We start from the raw sequence: 19,436 nt of genomic DNA on the forward strand, positions 1-19,436 counted from the left end.
CTAGTCAGCTAATTAGACAAACTACACAGCAGAAGTTTGTGTTGGCTCTTAGTCATCCAGTTCATGATAGTCTTAGGAGCTTGAAAAAGAAAGCAACTGGACTTCCTTAAGTTTCTGAAAACATTTCACCGCTCATCCAAGAAGCTTCTTGAGCGATAGAAACAAAGTGGACACTCCCAGGTATCCTTCGGAGGTGGTCGTCGACCCACTATTGATCATGTGCATCATCACATAAGCCAAGATGTGAAAAAAATCAATGGGTCATTACCATCAGCAGGGGTAAAGGGTGAAACCACTGTGAGACTTTGCCCCATCATGTGACCTACCCCAATCTCACCTGTGGCAAGGTGTGTGTGTCTGGGATCTAAGGACCTAAAGACTGCATTGTAGGTGGCTGACAAATGGAGTGGTAAGCCACCACCTCTGTTCAATGATGTTTGTTCACAGCAACCATCTGTCTTCACTGTCCAAAGAGTGACCTTTGTCCTTCAGGTGAATGAGTGTACAGGTGAGTGTTGTCCTGTTGAGGTGTAACTCTGTGTTCTGTCATGCATTTGTGGAATGGTTGTTTAGTTTCTCCTATGTACAGGTCTGGCCTCTCCTCACTGAACAGAAGTGCACATAGTGTATATGTTGTTTAGCTTGTGTTTAGAACGTTTTTTCCTAGGGATGACCAAGTCAATAGTAGATCAATGTCCACTTCAAAGGGAACAACCTTCACTAGAGGTTAAATATCTGGGACTCCATACCTTTTGTTTTTAGAAATAAAGAAGCCTCATGAATGATCGGTGAAACGTCTTCACAAAACTAAAGAAGCCCAGTTCTTGGATTTACGAGATTTATAAAATGTGTCACATTTATATTAGAGTTTCTATTGGCCCACAGAGATGTGGAAGGGCCTACGTGACACCAACATGCTTGAGTAAAGAATACTGTGTGCACAAATGAAACATTAGAATTTCATGATCTTTTATACCAAATTATATTAGAAACCCCTTGGTTTGGACTGGAAACTCTCATGTTACTTTATTATTATGAGTGACGATATGGAGCAATGTTCACTCCATTCGCTTGTTTGTAGTTTGATCCTATTCCAGTATTTCAGTTAATGTCAACTGACAGCAATTTCAAAATTCCTCAGAAAAAGTTAACGTCAAAAGCAAGAGGAAAACAACAAGCTAGTCAAGCATAAAAGTAGATATATCAAAGATATTGAAATAGTGAATTTGGAGAATTCAATGCATTGCAGAGCACAGTACAGGGCACACATTGGATTTAGTGCTGAAACCACCATCTTGGTTTACGCTGCTGTAAAAGGAAGAAACGCTACACCATCGGGACAGTAAAATTCCTATTCCTCTGGATCAAAAGTAAAGAACTAAAGATCCATTAAGAATTTAAAACTTAATTCTGAGTCAGCCAAGCAAAAACTGTATGTTCCTTACACAAGCAAAATCATCACGCACACAGTTCACAAGTCAGCGCTTTACTGCCTTTTGTTTCATAGCCTGTAAACCTACTTCCATAAGTTCTGAATACAGTGAGCAACACAATGAATGAATACAATGTTTCCAGACAATTGTTATCATGTTGAAATGAGGAGGCACGAGCCCTTGCCACTTTTGCGCCACCATAAACTGTCCCTTCACGCCACCTGACCCAGCCCTGCCAACAGACATTATCTTAGCCTTGGGCTGACGGACCAACTGGGACAAGCAGTGTTGCCCGTTCACGCTGTCAACACACATCATTTTCGCACACATCAAGTATTTTTCTGAGAAAAAGAAGGGAACACAAAGGGAGAAGTGTAAAAAGCCAAGTCTTAGGTTACATTTGCTGTGCTGCAAGCTGTCAGAGAGCTGGATGGCTCTCTAGGTGATTTGTGTATTTATAAAATATATATATATATATATATATATATATATGTATGTATTTTATGCAACAACCCAGCAGACAAAAGAATGTGTGTTTTTTTAAAACATGAAAAATGATCTTCTCAGTTTTCTCTTTTGAATTACTAATACCCGCTTCTTGTTGTAGAAACCTCTAATCAAGACAAAACTGTGTAAGGAGCTGCTTCTTTTTTTCAACACCATATCTCTTAAGAACACATTGTTTTATTGCAAGGGCCTTGTCAAATCTCCTCTTTTGAACTGCCATCTACTTATATCTGGAACATTAAAGCTTCCTTTCAGATGCACAAGCATGAACAAATAACATAAATACAGCCTCTGATTTACAAGTGCTTATATAAAAAAACATGTCCTGGTTAAAGATATATGACAGGCATGATAAGGTAGGTGGTAGAAAGTGTGATATCCACCTCTCTGTGGACACACATGTGTATGAAGGGCACCTTTCTGATTCCAGAATAAAACTCATCCATTAATATTTCAGACCTAAAGGGAGGTGGACGCTTGTGAGCAGCAGAGAAAAAGAAAAGAGCCTCCCAATTCTTCAGGCACACGGTATTTCAGGAAAACCGGGGACTGCTCTTATTCTGCTTCAGGGGAAAACCTTTGAACTGATGTTGTATTTACAGGAAAATATCACTATTCCTGCAACCTAAGGGAATAGACAGTGCAAGACAAACACAAATATTTTTAATCCATCTTCAGTTTGGAATTGATTGTGAAACATTAGAAAGAAAAGCAGTCTGAATGATTTGTGTTTCCTTGTTTTATAATGAAAAACATAAAAATGCACTGTAGCCAGAAGAAGATTTTTCAGGCAGATACCAAATACAGATTTCAAAAGCACACATTAAAGGTGTGATATTTGAATCTTGGTAAAGGTTCAAAAGTGTTCTAATTAAGTAGAGTATTTTATTATTAAATATGTTCATTTATCTCTCTTGCAGGGATAGCACCTTGCTAAGATCATGGAGTGTTGTATTTCCTCCGCAGATATAAGGTAGTAGCATAAATCTTATTAAGGACTGAAAAAAAAGTGTTACACAATGCTTATTTCAAAAGCTCAAATTATTATTTTTAATTAGCATGCGTTGCGTCTACACAACACAGCAAAAGTAGACTAACCATTTAAGGTGGGAACAGACACTTTTTTATTGATAATTGTTTTTTAAGTAAATGTACACACTTTGGGCACACCTTTTCATTTAATGGTTTTTCTTTATATATACCACTTTCTACATTGCAGATACATACTGAAGACATCAAATATATGAAGCAAGATATGTGGAATTATGGAAAAACTGTGTAACTCTAAATATGTTTTATATTTTAGATTCCTCAAAGTAGCCACTCTTTGCTTTGCTGACAGCGCTGCAAACAAGCAAGGGTTCATTTGTGGAATTTCTTGTCTTCTGTTGGGACCATCAGATGTGTTGTGCAGAAGTCAGGTTGGTACACAGCTGACTGCCCTATTTGACAACTCTCTGGGAACTTCTTCAAGACTGTTGAAAAACCATTTCAGGTGACAAACCTCATGAAGCTCATTGAGGGAATGCCAAGAGTGTGCAAAGCAGTAATCAAAGGGTGGGTAGTTTGAAGAATCTAAAATGTAAAACATGTTTTGAGATATTTCAGACTTTGAGATACTTCAGACTAACTCCATATGTGTTCATTCATAGTTTTAATCCCTTCAGTGAGTCTACAATGTAAATAGTCATGAAAATACAGAAAAAAAACATTAAATGAGAAGGTGTGTCTGAACTTAGATCACTGGCACTCAAAACAGTGTTTGCAAGGGTAGAAAGAGCTACTTGACATGAATCAATTGCCATTGAGAAGGTTATTAACACCGTTTTATGTGTCAATAAAATGTCTGATTGCACAATTGATTCCAGCAACTTTCCCACATGGAGCTAAAACAGTTACACAAGCCCCTGCAGAGTACATCAAATAGTGGTACTAAAAGCAGTCAATTCTGTTGCTACTGACAAATCTAAAGAATATTCTAAATCTCTATCCAACTCCAATCCAGCCCACAGCATGACTTTGGAAAATGTGAAGGAGGGCATAAAATTGGGAAAAAAGAAAAAAACGTTGTTGTGAATTAACCAAAATCTTTAGTTTTATAATTACAAGAGTCTGGTCAGTGAGCTACCTGAACCTTTTCTCCAATTTTGCACATTTATTTCTTATGACTTGAACCCAAAGTGTCATGCTGACAGATCTTTTTATTATTACATTATTAGCTTTTCTTTATAACGTTTTCATATGGTTACATCTCAGTTGTGATTTTGCACTATATAAACCTAAACCCACTAAAGATCAAAGCTGGCTGTATGTGGTCCACAATGTATACTGAGTATTTGGCATCCCTGTTCTAAATAAAGACTTGTATCCACTGCTTCAGGGCTAGTGCAGCAATGAGGGTGAACCAGCATTACAAAGATCCATCTATGCTTTGTGCCGGCAGGTGCGAAAGCCCATTCAGTCAAATAGGCTCAGAATCCCTTTCTGCCAATTAGAAGAACACCGCCCCCCCTTACTTTCTGCTTCTTTAACCTCAACTATTCATAGCTGCTCCAGAGTTGTTTTTCAGTGAGTACCAGAACATGCAGCAATGGTAACAGCGTGATTTGTAGCATGAGGATCATAAGTAGCCAGGCTACAAAAAATACAACCATTTTTCTCAACACATCCAGTACCCTCACAGACCCACTTACATTTATAAAAAACTTGGCAGTTGCCTCAGTCACCCACTGCTGATGACACAAAGTGTCCATTCATGGTCTGATGAGATATTCTGAACCGGGCAAACACACAAACATCCACACATAATGTCACAGCAGAAAAGGTCAGTCATCAGTCAAAAAGCTTTTACGATACCAATCTACATCTGGCATTTTCTCGAGGGTGTTTACAGCACTGCTTGATTAAAAGATAAGGCAGCTGACGGTAAATTAATTGCTACAATTTCTATCATTATTTATACAGCATGAATGCCCAAAATTTACTGCTGTTTAGTATGACTGTAAATCGTTTGCTTTTGGACTAGTGAAACAGGCCAACTAAAGATTTTTGCCATGAGGAAGAGCAGTTATTCTCTAAATGTCACGTTTTTTAAAATGTTTGTTTCTGACATTTTTGAAGGCACTGTCTATAAAGCTGAGGCCCACATTTCAGATGAAAGTAGCTTTTAGTTGTTGGGGAAATAAAACTAAAAACCAGCACTGTTTTTTATTTACTATTACACTGTAACGTTTACTCAATAAAGTTACTGTTTTATATAGTTGGGGTTTTTTTACACTTTATAATTACTAAAAATGTTCAAAATATAAAAAGCACCATCTCTGACATGCAGTTACTGTTGACTTCTATCTGCTGTTTAGACTTGTGAAAATGAGTGTTGGATCTGTCAGGAAAAGTGGGAAGCTCAGAGTGATGCTGCTTGTCTTTGGGCAAAATGAAATCACTGGTGTGACTCCATGTCTATCAGAGAATGGCTACATTGTGCCCGGTGAAGCACTTAGACTAATGCAGAAATGAGAGGGGAGTTGTTTTTGACATACGTAGGTGTTAAAACATATGAAAAAACTGACCAAAAAATCATAATACACAACTGACGTCTTATGGTCTTTATTTGAGTCACATCTTTTAATTATAATTCTGAGGCTGAGGTAAGCTGCATTATAAATTGGCTCAGAATAGCTGCGTACAACAAGGAGGAGATAAGAACTCGCAGAGTCCCTTTGGAAGGGCTGGCACAGGACCTTATAAGTGTATGGTGTGGGGATTCTGAGCAGAGGTGAACCCGTTTCTATCCAGCAAACATTATTAAGAACGTAAAACAGAATTTAAAACAGAATGAGTGAGGACAATGGGGAGGAAGAAAAAGTACTGTAATTAAAAGGCTGTTAACAAAGACAGGATAGGTAGGTGGTACTGGGAGTAGAGTTGGACAGTGTGAACGAGAGTGACAAATGAGCAAGAAGTGGAGGAGGTGGATGACAATGCAGACTAAAGTGTGTTAGAGGACTGAACACACCGGGAAATAGTTAGGAGAAAAGATAGTGGGATGGGAGAACTAGCATGAGTGCTTGATTGTTTTTAAAAAAAAGTAATGAATATTCATAACAGGTTATCTGCCAACTCATAGATAAATGCAGAGCTCAGGTATAAGGTGATGTTGGAATGAGAAACACGTAAGAGTGAGCTGTAAAGCACTCAGCAGCAAAAATCACTCCTACTGCCAGCATTGTTTCAGCAAATTAGTGTTTAGCTAAGGCCTCAGTCACACAGGCTTACAGGACAATCAACAACCATCTGGAATAAAATGGTCATGAACGAAAATGTGCATGCTCTGACCAGTTGCCAAGTGATTGCTGGCATTGAAACACCAAATTGCTATAGCATCATTCACTCAAGCCTAAAGACTGGTCAGTGACGCCCCATGCAACTGCCATTTCCTAGGGAAAAGTATGTATTCTGCAACCGGTTGGCGAGTAGTTGCTGGAGGTTGCTGGTTGTTACAGATATAAAGCACTGCACTGAAAACCTTTGCAGTTCCTTAGTTTGCTAGCAAATTATTGCAGTGGCCAGTATTTTGCATGCAACACTATTTAATTGAGTATCTGCATTACTAGCTAACATTTGATTGGTCATTAAAAAATGTACACTGTGGTTGTAGTGTATGTTTTCTTCTTTTTGTATATTATCTATTTTATTGTATTCAGTAAAGTTCTTTGTCCCTATGTTTTAAAAAAGTCCTATACAAATAACAATTTATTATTGTATTATTATTTTGGTTTTTGACATTATTGACTGTAATTAACAATACTCGCAAGCATAAAATTGATCTAGAAAAATGCAAAATCAAGCTAACAAGGATATAAACTACTAAAGGACTTGGTTAATTAATCACTCTGTTAAAAAGAAGTGTACCTTCAATGGATCATGCTGATGAAATGTGAGAATCCTCTTAATTTTTACATGGGGAACTGGCCTTTTGTGGCGTTTCATCTAATAACTGCTGAATATTTCACATTCAGAAATGATACTTCAGTAATTTTCCTAGAGGAAAGGTCAAGAAATTACTAGATTACTGGATTCATTTTCCCTGGAATATAAATGCTGGTACTAAATTTCATGGGAATGCATCAAACAATTATTTGAGTCTGGATTTAGTGAAATTGACATACACTACAAACAAATACACTTCCTAGAAACAGGGCGAATAAAAAAATCCATTCTGCCCTTTCAGCACAGTGTCTCAGCATCCTAACGAGGCCTATAATCACAAACACTGTTTCACATCTCTGTGCCACTCAGTCCACTGCCTTTGCATTTCTTTTGTGGAGACATGTAACACATCTCAGCATATGCCAGCGTTATAGGCCATCTATTGTTTAAGCGTCTGCCATGGGAGAATGAGTCACTGGCTCAGCTGTGACACGATTCCTCCTGCTTTTTCATCCGGCCCACTGCCCCCAACCGTTGGTGTCACGACTGCTTCATCTAGCTTTTACAGCCAATTAAAAGTTGAACTGTTTTATGTGTTAATAGCATCAAGAAGGATCCTCAACAAGAGACTATTTTTATATACAGCTCTGTCTCAGTGTACTGGGTACTGGTGTGACGTTCTGTGCCATACGTACATACATACATACATAGGATTGATTCCCTGAGGGTTTTCTTGAATAGAATTTGAACAGTAACATATGAACAAAACTTGTTAATGTAAACTTGTTAAGTATCATTTCTTTCTGAATTTGTAGCACTATCATTTGTATTTCTTATTGAGTCTAATTCCTGTCAACAAAATACTGCTTTTAGCATGCTTTTAGCTCGACCCTTCAGTGGCCTGAAAATAACTGCTGACACATTGTCCAAACTCAATATCTGTTCCCAAATTATGCAATTTGGCTTAATTCAGTCTTAAGATTTGCTGCAGATTTGCTTGTTTGGTTTACTTTTACCACTTTTACTTTTATCATCGGCATCGTTTGTAGTAGAAGCAGGCTGTTGGAGCTAAGTATTGAGGCCTTAAAGAGAGAGTGAAAACAGGAGTTTATAGTGGAATCTCTGGTTGCTCAGCATGAGTACGGTTATTTATGGGAATTTATTTGTGTAAGAGAGAAACTCAATTCAAGACAATTAATTGGTTTCCTTTTTACCACACACTTGCTTCAGCTACACTGCCCTCTGTTAGCAGGCTATTATTAAGAAACCCCTAATTTTTCTGCAGGTCTTAAGTCAATATGCTGCAGCCTATGAGTAATTTCTTGCAGACACCCCAAAGAAATAAAGACCTATATAAGCTTAGTGTGTCACAATAAGCAGGTTCTAGTGGTGACTGCTGGACAAGCAGAGTTGGTAGCACAGGTGTTCCAGCCAACCAAGCAGCTAACTCCCCACCACCACCACCCAAACCCCATTCACATGCAGAGTAGAGCGCAATGGAGGAATTTTACATGGCTGAATGCAGTACAGTATGTTATCACTTGAAATGAGAAAGTAGGTCATCAGCCTTGCACAGAGCAATGGAGCTTCGCTGCTTTGCTTTGCAGAGTAGGATGCTGGCTGCACTCTGAATGTGCAGCCAGCATATATATATATATATATATATACATATATATCACCTAAAACTGCATGTTCTGCATGCAGAAAAGAAAATGCACTATGAATGTACACCCAGTGTTAAATCGCACCAATGAAAGCAGAGTGAATATAAGAAGAGAACAGATGTATATCATTTAAAGAGGATCAGGGAGAAACAAGACAAAGTGGAAGCTTCTTCTGATACAAACAAATTCATAGCACATGGAGAGCATGAGACAAAAAAACAAACAACCAATGGCTGCTATAACATGACATGCAAATCTATGCAGTGCAATCAATCAATGGTGCCTGAGGAAGTGTGCTGAGCTTATAAGTATATAGCAGACACCCACTTCATTACTGTCTCCTTATAACAGAAGCACTTCTTCACGTTTAATCCTTTTAGAACACAATGCATGCTTCAGCACCTTTAACATCCTGTTTTAAATTAATGCCTGTAAGCAGCTGGGAGGTGTCTCCAGTACTGTTCTTGATTGTTTCACACATTTCTGTGGTGACAACCTTCTCAGTCACCACTGACAAAACATCAAACTAGAGCCTAATTAGGAAAGACAATACATGCCCTTCTTTTTCTAATCTACTTCTTTTTACATGTTCCTCCCATAACAATGTAAACCACAAGGAACATGCATAATAATGCACTCTTAAAAGCAAATGACCCAGCAACTCTTGACATTTTAAGAAGGTGACTTTATTGTATCAAGTACTGGATTTTTTAAAGCCTATTACATCCCGGCAATTTAAATTCTCAAGTAATAGTTCTCCATTTCCAGCACAGAGGTCTATCTGCCAACATTAGACCATTTGTGGGTGTTTTTCACAGTAATATGACTTTTCAGGATGAGGTTATGAATGTAGCTCTGTCCTGTTTTTTCCACCTGCAATATATCAGAAAATAATTTCTTTCAGCCAACCAGTAACATATATAACATAATAATAACTATAATAAATTATATATATATATATATATATATATATATATATATATATATATATATATATATATATATATATATATATATATATATCTCACCTAAAACTGCATGTTCTGCATGCAGAAAAGAAAATGCACTAGAGAAACCAAGTCAGAGCACTGCACCCAGTCCTTTTTATGGGGTAACACGCTAACATTTGCTATTAAATAACTCCCTGTAGAGTTCTCATTTCAGCTATTTGTCAGTCCATTAGGACCTTGTTTTGGGTCATCTGTTTAAATGGAAAAATCAGCTTATCTTACCGTAGCTTATGTTTTGAATTACATAGAGATAATAGATTCTATGACAGACTTTAAATCCCATCTTGAGGCCAATTTCTAGGGAAAGATATTTGTTTGTTATCTATGGATACATAAATTGGAATATTATTTCAGTAAGGGCTGATTAATAACAGCACATACGTAACTGTCTTTATGTTTTGTGTGTGTGGACAAAAGAAATATCTGTCAATCATTTTGAGTCACCAAATATAAGTATTAGTCTTAAAAAATCCTTTTTTGGGCAGGCATAAAAAATACAGTGTAAAATCTTCCAAAAATGGAATGAATGATTTAGATCTGATCCATTGCCTTGTTTCTGCATCTATTCATTTATTTCACTTCCACATTACAACGGTTTTCAGTTCATTTAATTTAATTTTATTATCACTACTCCGATCATCTTCATGAGAGCCAGTCAGTATTTCTCAATTCTTGATCCCTGTTTTTCAACACATTGTTCTGCCTTTCAGACCAGCATTCATGCCACACTACTCCTCCTCATCCCATCTCCTCCCCTGTCCAGAGAATCTCTTTCAAGGCCTCAATCAGCCATCTGCTAACTCTGCTCTAGTACCAGAATCTAGACTCCGGGGTCCCGTCCTATTTCTTACCTTCGCTTGGGAAACCTTTCTAATATGACATTTTATCAGAGTACTTGCAAAGTACTTCTGTGTATCATTAAGTATTGTTCTTTAGGCTTTAGTACAAAGAGTGGTATGAGTGATAATTTAACAGTAAGTTTTGAAACAACAACCCCCCCCCCCCTCCAAAATAAAAACATCTACACATTGTCATTTATTGTTAACAGTCATATCTCAAGGCTAAATTCATTTACATTTACATTTACATTTCTCTATTCTTGGTCATTTCTGATGATGAGCCACAAACATCAGCCCTTTAATACCTCATATATAACTCTGCAGGCTGGAGTGAATAAGAATGAGCTACTAAGACAGTTTGATATGGAAACAGTTGGAGGGCTTTAGACTTGGGTAGCTTCCTGACACTGATCTGGTCATTATGTAAATCCTTGGCAGAGAGAAAGGTTTTTTCCAATGCAGTTTAAACTGACACTCAACCATATATCTGGCCAAGAACAATACGTATAAAACACAAAGTTTGCAGCAAAGAGAAGGCTGTTTCCTTTGCTCTCGAATCAATCTGCTGCACCCGTAAAGTGATTGCTCATATAACAAACCACCACAGCTGGTATTAGCCTGGCAGGCAGCCTGCTTACTCTGCCATCTCCCTGTGTTTCTGCAGACCATTATGTTAGCTTATACTCTTTAGTTAGACACACACATCAGCAATCAAATGAGGCATCTGGAGGTAAACTGTTCTACTATTTGAGGGACCATAAAATCATGCAGTATTCTCTTGTTACACCAGATTGCTGGGATACGTAAGGACACACAGTACAGTTTTAGTGCCCTGACACTCTCATGAAACCTTTTAAAAGGCAAGCAAACTCTGACAATGCAACCCCCCCCCCCCCCACACACACACACACACACACAAAACCCTCTGTTGCATATAAAGATGCTATGATATCTAGATTAAAAGATGATGAAAGGTAGCTGGAGTGCAATAGAAATGGTGAGAATGTGTGAGCCACACAGCTTTACCACTTCATCTTCATGTCCAGTCATGCTGCATATTATTATCATTATGTATAAAAACAGACTGTACACACCTGACAGCTCATTTCCGACTTAAATCAGAATATTTTTTCACATTGCCATGTGCCTGTAAGATGCTTATGTTGCAGCAGCTGTTTCGTTACTGTTGACCCAATGCCTGAGAGAAATGAGACAGAGTACCGGCTCCGCCTGGAAAACACATCTAAATGTCGGCCCTGGCAGAGCTGCCCGTGGAATGATGGGTTGCCTTGCTTGTGCTGGCATTCGATTAGTTGCCATGGTTACGACACTACAGTCTCCTCCCCAAAACAAAATCTTGAACAACAAGGAAGGAACAAATTCACGTGTTTTCATGTTCTGAAAGTAGAAAAGATCTTTTTCCAACAGTAGAAAAATATTTGTTTAAGCGAAGGCTGACTGGGTCACAGATTCATGGCACAAACAAGGCAACAGCAAAGACTTTTCTCATTTAAGTGAGCTTTTAAAATGCAGTTCAACCGCCTATGCATACAGCATACATACAACAATTATGTCGACATGTGTAAAAAACAAACAAAAGAGAAAAATAAAGTGTGGTATAATGGCACATGTTTTCAGGACCTCAGTATTGATAATCATTGATAAACAGTGAACTGGCCTGTTGAGAATGGAGGTCTGATACATGTGTGGATGTATACCAATGATTAATCCCACTTTACTTCAATGAAAACATCAAGCGTTAACAACAACTCAACAAAACATCACACATCTTAACAGACCTGTTTGCTGTTAAAATAACATCTATAGCAAAACCTCCGTGTCTTTCACAGAGTGGTTGTAGTTCAAGTTTCGAATATAGTTCATTTAAATAGCTTGTTAATAGCATTCGGATCTTTTGCAGTCTGCCTCCTTCACTGCATAGTAATGAATAACTGCCAAATTAATGGCCTATTAATTTAGACTTGAGCCAAGAAAAATTAGGTCTCTGCCTTCTTCTCTCTCCCCACATCATCTAGTTGATGTCAGAGTACATCTTACACAGTAATATTATTAAGTGTAAGACAAAGTATCTTGTTTCAGACCAGCTGTGGACATCTTAATCAGTGAGCGACAGTGCTGGAGTTACTATTGTTCAACAAAATGTAAACTTTCTGTTTATTATTCGTAGCATACTGTGGACAGAAATTTCACTTTACAAAGAAGCATAAACATTTATGCCACTCACCATCACTCGCCATCATCAGCTAAACAGAAACAGCTATGAGGCAATCTTAATTAATAGTGCATTTCAAATCATCTCATTCTGAACCAGTGTGAACTTCACACTGTTATACATTCTTGCCCAGTGTATGCAACAATTTGTGAGACTTGACTGAGAAATGTAATGGCATGAAGTAATGCGATCACAGATGAACTGTACAAAGTAATGATTTTTTTTTAATTGTTTGTGAGTGTATCTGGTGTCTTAACCCAGCATCACAGCAAAACGTGTAATAGACCCGCTGGTCCACCGTGTTCAATTCATGCTTTGCCTCTCCAAAATGTGACATACATGCAGAAGTTACATTACTGCATGCAGAAACTGCATTACCAGCAGGGAGAAATAATATATTTAAAGCCACAAAGTTGGTAGTGAGCAAAAAACCTATAATATAATACAATATAGATATCAGGGTCTCAGCTGCTTGTAGACAGTTTATTTGTCTTTACCTTGGAAAAGCACTAGGCTATAATGCTTCATTGTGGTTACTGTGCCTGTATTTCTACAGATCATACCTCAGTGCTACTCCTAAAATGCTATTATTACCTCGGAGTAGGAACAAGCTGTATATTACCTTCCTGAAGGCCAGTGCATCATCATAAACTCTACTGAGACGTTCCCTTTTCAGCTTCTGTATGATCTACACCCTAACTGTATTATTAATGAACATTTTCATTACTACACATAAATTGTATCAGCCCTCCAAGTGGGTTCTCTGTGATCCATGGAGGTTTGTTCCAAATGTTAACCTTTAAATTTACCTTTCTAACTTAAGAGTATGTGAAAAGTTTAACCTATAAAGATGCTCATTACAAAAAAAGACTTCCACTTGATGGTCGTTAAGTAACATCCCGAGGCAATAATTTGGGGTAAGCATTAATTTAACTGCATGACTTGTGTCAGGGGGTAACAATACGAGTGGCTAAATATGCTTCCCTGTCTGGCAGTTACCCAGACAGCTGACTGGGGGTACAAGTAGAACAAGTGTCAAACAACAACAATCTCTGGCATTCAGTCTCCTGTGGAGTTCTATTCCGGATTCTTTAAGTCTCTCCGTGCCAGTGCTCTGGCATCAACTTTTATATGAATGAATATGGGGATGGTTTCTGATGGCTATTCCAGGAATAACATGGCAGGCAGATCGATGGGTGAACTTTGATATAGAGCTTTATCTTGATGGACTCTACATCAGGCCCACTGATTGTAAATATTACTGAAGGTATTAAATTTAGAGCAAACATTTTGTACACGAAGGCTACAGAGTCCTAAACCCTACAGCAGCTAATAAAATGGTTATCTGTGAAGAGCTTACACGCTCTGACTATATTCTTCAATATAAATGCATGCAGGCATATTTTGCTGTTGTTCAATATTCAAAATTTTAATTAGAATTTTAATTAAATTCTTTAAAGCCCCCCCCTTTTTTTTACTCATGTTCCATATCTTTCCATAATTTTTGTCTCAAGTGTTGAGGCTGTGTAGTTCGTGTTATCCACTGCTCAGAATGTCAGTGGTCTGATCCCCAGCTCTCCTAGTGACTTTGGGCAAGATACTGAAACTCATATTGTCACTTATACATATAGTTGCCTTGAGATGTCACAAAGATAAAAAAAAAAAATCATATGTGCAATGGCAGCCTTTTGTTGAAAATCTCTATATTGATCTTACATTTTTACACTTCTTTTGCTACTTTTTATGCTAGATATTGTTACAGTGCTACCCAGTGTGAGTCACTGCCACATGTGAACTGCACAGGTATTATTTATTAACCGTTTTACTCCACATATGTTCTAGCTGTCTGTCGTGTCTGTCACTGTATATGTAGGTTGGACGTTTGCAAGTTACGGACACAGCGATGGTTAACGTATCTCAGCTGCAGCTCTGAAACACAGACTTGTCTCTCACACTCCACTCTTATGCCTTTTATATTGTTGCACTGTCACTGTCATCACTGTCAATGTTGGCTTATCTTCTAATGGGGACGCTGGGAACTGAGGCCTTGGTAACAAAGTTGGCTCATGTACACTGCATCTGTCTAACAGTTTATAATCAGTGTGTTTCATCTGAGTCTACTACATCTGCAAAATGAAGGAATCTGACTTCATGATCGAATCTTGCACATTCAGGAGTGTTCGACTGATCTGTTACTTTCCTTTGCTGATGACTGCATTTCATAAGTTAAATCTGATCACAGTTATATTTCATGTGGCCCAGTGCCCTTTAAAGTGCTCCTACACCTTTTCCAACAGTGATTACTTTCTCGCCTATTTAGAGGTGGAGCAGAAAATCCTCTCCAGGGGGAAAACCAATTTAAAAGATCTGCAGAGGCCCTGTTTCCCAAGCACTGCAGCTTCCATATAAGGCGTACTTAGAGTCATATCAGTAAAGTTAGTATACAACTATATTACCCAAAATATGATTTTTATAGTAATGTTTAATATAATTACCTTCAGTTATGTCAGACCTACTGAAATGACATTACTTAGTTGAAAGCAGCTGTTTAACCTTTCAGTGGTTATTAAGGAAAAATGCAAAACAATCACGGGATCCACTCACAACAATCTGAAGACGTCTTACATTTTGGGTCTCTGTGATAAGCAGCTGTGTAAGATTCAATATTTTCTTTTAGTGTAGACTACAGATCGGTGGCCAAAATAAAATAAAATAAAGATGTTGTGGTGCACAATTTGTACAATGTCTAATATTTTCTATGTAAAATCAATTTTTGATATTTAAGGTTTGGATCTTCTCAGTCTGAATTATAAAAGAGAACTTTTAATATTTGAATTCAGGTTTCCCCTTTTCCCCCATGTGACAGTTCCTTCATGTCGTGATTGCAAACCCTTGTTTTTCCAGTATTCTGGACCTCAACTGTCTACATTATTTCTATCTCCCATCCTTTATCTCCTTCGCTGTCTCTAACTTAAGCTTTTTAAGTGTTCTTGCAAAAGGTCAAGGTCCTTCCACGTTGCATGCAGCACCTAGATAAACTGTCTCTGGAGTCGAGTGTAAGATGATATAGACAGAATTGATATTAATGATTTCTGGTCATTCCGCAAGACTTTGCTACTTGCTGAGGCATGTTTGCACTCTTACACCACTGTATGAGAGGGGATGAGTGTAATATGAAAAGATGAGGAGTGAAAGCGATAAAAGAAGTTACCTAAATTATGGATGGGGCTGAAAATAGAAAACGTGATTGAAAAATGAAATATGGGCAAGGACCTGCTGTGTCATCTGCACCAAATAGAAGATGAAGACTGATAATGCTTAACATTTTTTATTTGTGTGCTGTGATAAAAAAGTAGGTTAAATTAATGTAGCTCTTCTCTAAAACGTTCATTCATTACAACTTTACAGTGTTTGCTGGGTATCAACCACAGGTATCACAAAGTCCCCAGATAGATTTATCCCAATACTGGCAATAGAAAATGTAGAACATTTGGTAAAAAACACAAAGGGTCAAGGGTTCTACCTTAATTCATTCTCCTCCTTAAATCCAGCATTATTAGCAGAAACCGTGGAGAATTTAAAATGTATTCACCTCTGCAGATACTACACAAATTGTGAGGTCGTTTTAAAATGAGCCACAAAAGAGGGATTTTCTTTAACTGAAAACGACAGCTTTGCTCCAAATTCTGCTTTTCCAAACAATATCCGTTTTCCACACTAAGCTATAAACTTACACCCGTGGTTAAAACAGATTACTAACAGCTTTCATTATAATGCAGGGAATTACCTCTATAATAAAATGAAGTGGAGTTGTCACTTTTGGAACAACATCAACAATAACAGGAACTGTGGTATTATGGAGGAATAGCAAGCAGACTGCAACTCAGCTCGCTAAAATGTTGGGGAACTCTAAATGCATTTCAGAGAAAACATCATTTCTAGGGTTGTACAGTACTTGTTCTGTGGGATAATTGACAAATAATGTTGGACAGGAAATTTTGCTTTATTACTCTGCCACAAAATTGCACTATAGTGGTCTAGTAAATAATCACCCTTCAGTTTATCCACCTCTCTCACTTAATAAGCATGTCTGCTATTTCAAAGAATCATCAAAACAATTGTGGTGGGTTTTAATTTTATGTACCGTGCAGTGTGGATGAGCACCACCATATAAAGATTTAAATAGCTATTTAACATTTCAAGCATTTTCTCAGGCTGAGCAACAGCCCTGTGCTCAAAACACTGCACGGCTATTAAAATCCTTTTTCCTGTGGGTGTTCTGTTTGGTGAATCCAGCACCAAATCCTATTCCCACCACCATGGTAGGCAAGTTAGCAGTTAGCTACTGAATAAAGCCAAACATCTTGTAAGGCTTAGATATTATCATAATATGAACACACTGTTCCAGTCTTGGCCTCTCTGCATTTTGTTCCTTGTCCATTTTAGAATTCAGTTACGATTTTATCAACTGTTTTTAAGGCTTTTAATGGGCAGGCTCCAAATTTGATCATCAACCTCATTTGCTTACATTCACTGATCTGCTGGCAAAGCTTTCTTACATATCCCAAGACCACAGAAAATAAAATGACAGAGCCTTTGCAGTTGCTGCACCTCATTTGTGGAAATAGTTTCCACTTGAAATAAAAAGTACTCTCTTCATCCCTGCTTTTAAGTGTAGGCGCAAAACCTACCTTTATTCTCTGGCCTTCCAGCTGTATCTCTGCTTGTCCCCTGCTGTGGGTTTTTGTTGTTGCTCGTATGTGTAGTCTATTTTGTAACTCCTTGAACCCAGCTTTAAACATTTATAAGGTTATCATATGTGAAAGCTGTTCAAGTTCAGCTACCTTATAGTTACTAAAATGGATTTAAGTAAACTTAGTCAGCTTTTAAGTAAACAAGGAGAGAAAGATATTCATGCAATAGGCAGGAGGTTCACTGACCTTTTACTTAGTAAATGCTGGAGCAGGCAGAAGGGGCCCTAAATAAAGAGTCAATAACTGTTTAAAAACAAACAAACATGCCACCGGGAATAGCTTTATTCCACACTAATGCCTCAATTAGCTAACTTTTTTTTATTATTAACTTATACTATAAAGTCCACAAATCTCTGACTTCCAAATTACATATAAGAATGAAAGTCTTTAGGAGACGGATGTCAGATTTGGGCAGGCGACAACTGTCATAAACACACTGGTCTGAATATGAGTGGTATGCTCACTCCCACAGATACCGAATTTAACACTCTTACAGGGTGTCATAAACCACCATCCTGCCTCAGGAAACAGCCACAACACACTTCTCACTTTATCAAGCAAAGCAGACACATGGATGAACTGTCTCAGACATTATCTCATTCATAGGCCCAAAATCAAACACACACATACATGAAATCTGGAAGATCTGCTGTTCGACTGCTCATCATGACTCGGAGTGAAACAGCCTCATTAAGAAAAACTATTTGTTTGCTCAAAATACATTTTTACTTCTGAGCACAAAAAACTGTCAGCTCACTACTAAATACATACATAAATAAATAGCATTTAAAAAATAAAACTAAAAACCAACTACATTTTTAAAAATGTGGATTTTTTGGTTTTCTTTAAGCAGAAAAACTCACCAATAATCACTGCCTGGTGCAAAATCTACATCAAAGTAAAAACTGCATCCTAAGCGTGACTGTAGGAAGGATTCATTTCTTGCTAGATCAGCACATACAGTAAACTCGCGGGGATTTAATGAGGACTTAGTGGTGTTCGTCAGAGACATGACTAACAGTACTAAGTATATTCTTTGAACATGTGTGTAATTGTGAAGTTGTCATCTCCGGATGGGCAGCCTCACCCAGAGCTATTCTCTCCATCATGAGAATTGAGTAATGTCTGTGAAGAACTATTATTACTGTCTCCTGAGGGAGGGAATTAGAGATAAGCTGCAGTGGGTTCTGATTTCAACGAGGTTCAAGGGAACAAAGACGGTTAAAAATAGTCTCACATTTTTGGGTGAAAATAGGGAAACAGAATCTGCCTATTAGAGTAGGGAGTATCTTGCATATTAAAGTCAGCACTCATAAATCACTAATGACTAATAACGGTGTAGTTTCTGATGGTGATGATGTGTCCTTCTCATTTTTCAAAATCTTCTCACAGTCTCTTGTCCGTTTACAGTTTTAGTTTAACTTGCTCCCTAATCCTTTTAATAGCATTTCAGATGTGTTACTATATTTTACCAGCAGCAATGGGTGCTTGTCTGCCTTCATTTAACCTTGGATTTTCAATCTTAATCTACAGAGCCAATCAGTTACTCTCAAAATTACTTGGAATGGAAATAAATTGTTTACTATTCTCAAGTATTACACATTCTTTTAAATAGCTTGAAATAGCTAAAAACATGAGGCCAACTCTCCATAACATTTCTGATAAGAGATATAAGAGAAGTGTTTCAGTGTTTATCAGTACTGAAATTACAATTCGAAAGGGTATACATGTGACGAAGTGATGACCTTGCTTCACAAGAAGCCGTCTTATACATTTATGTAACATTGGTTTTTGTTCCCAGTTCCTGCTCATATAAAGACATTCCATCTACTTACTCAATACAGAGAGGGCATGGTGCAACATGGTGAAATAAGTGTTTTCTTACCCATGGCTATCTTAAAACCCATGAAAACTGATATGAGAAGAGTTTTCTATGGACTTTATAGTCTTTTAAGCTTCTTACTTTACGGCTCATTCTCAGGCCATCAAGTAAAAGGACATGTGTTAGTTGTGTTTTGAAACATGGGAGTTTGAATGCAACATGGCTGTTTGTGCCAGACAAGCTGA

The 19,436-nt window shown here is 37.7% G+C and overlaps 1 protein-coding gene across 1 annotated transcript in view; it reads right to left on the reverse strand.

Annotated features, from left to right (window-relative positions):
* Positions 1 to 19,436, reverse strand: part of gnai2b (guanine nucleotide binding protein (G protein), alpha inhibiting activity polypeptide 2b) — a 48,069-nt gene that overhangs the window by 20,478 nt on the left and 8,155 nt on the right. The gene's annotated exons all lie outside the window — the stretch shown is intronic.

This window comes from Neolamprologus brichardi, chromosome 5 (assembly GCF_056152115.1).
Source record: "Neolamprologus brichardi isolate AB-2024 chromosome 5, ASM5615211v1, whole genome shotgun sequence".
Taxonomy (NCBI): domain Eukaryota; kingdom Metazoa; phylum Chordata; class Actinopteri; order Cichliformes; family Cichlidae; genus Neolamprologus; species Neolamprologus brichardi.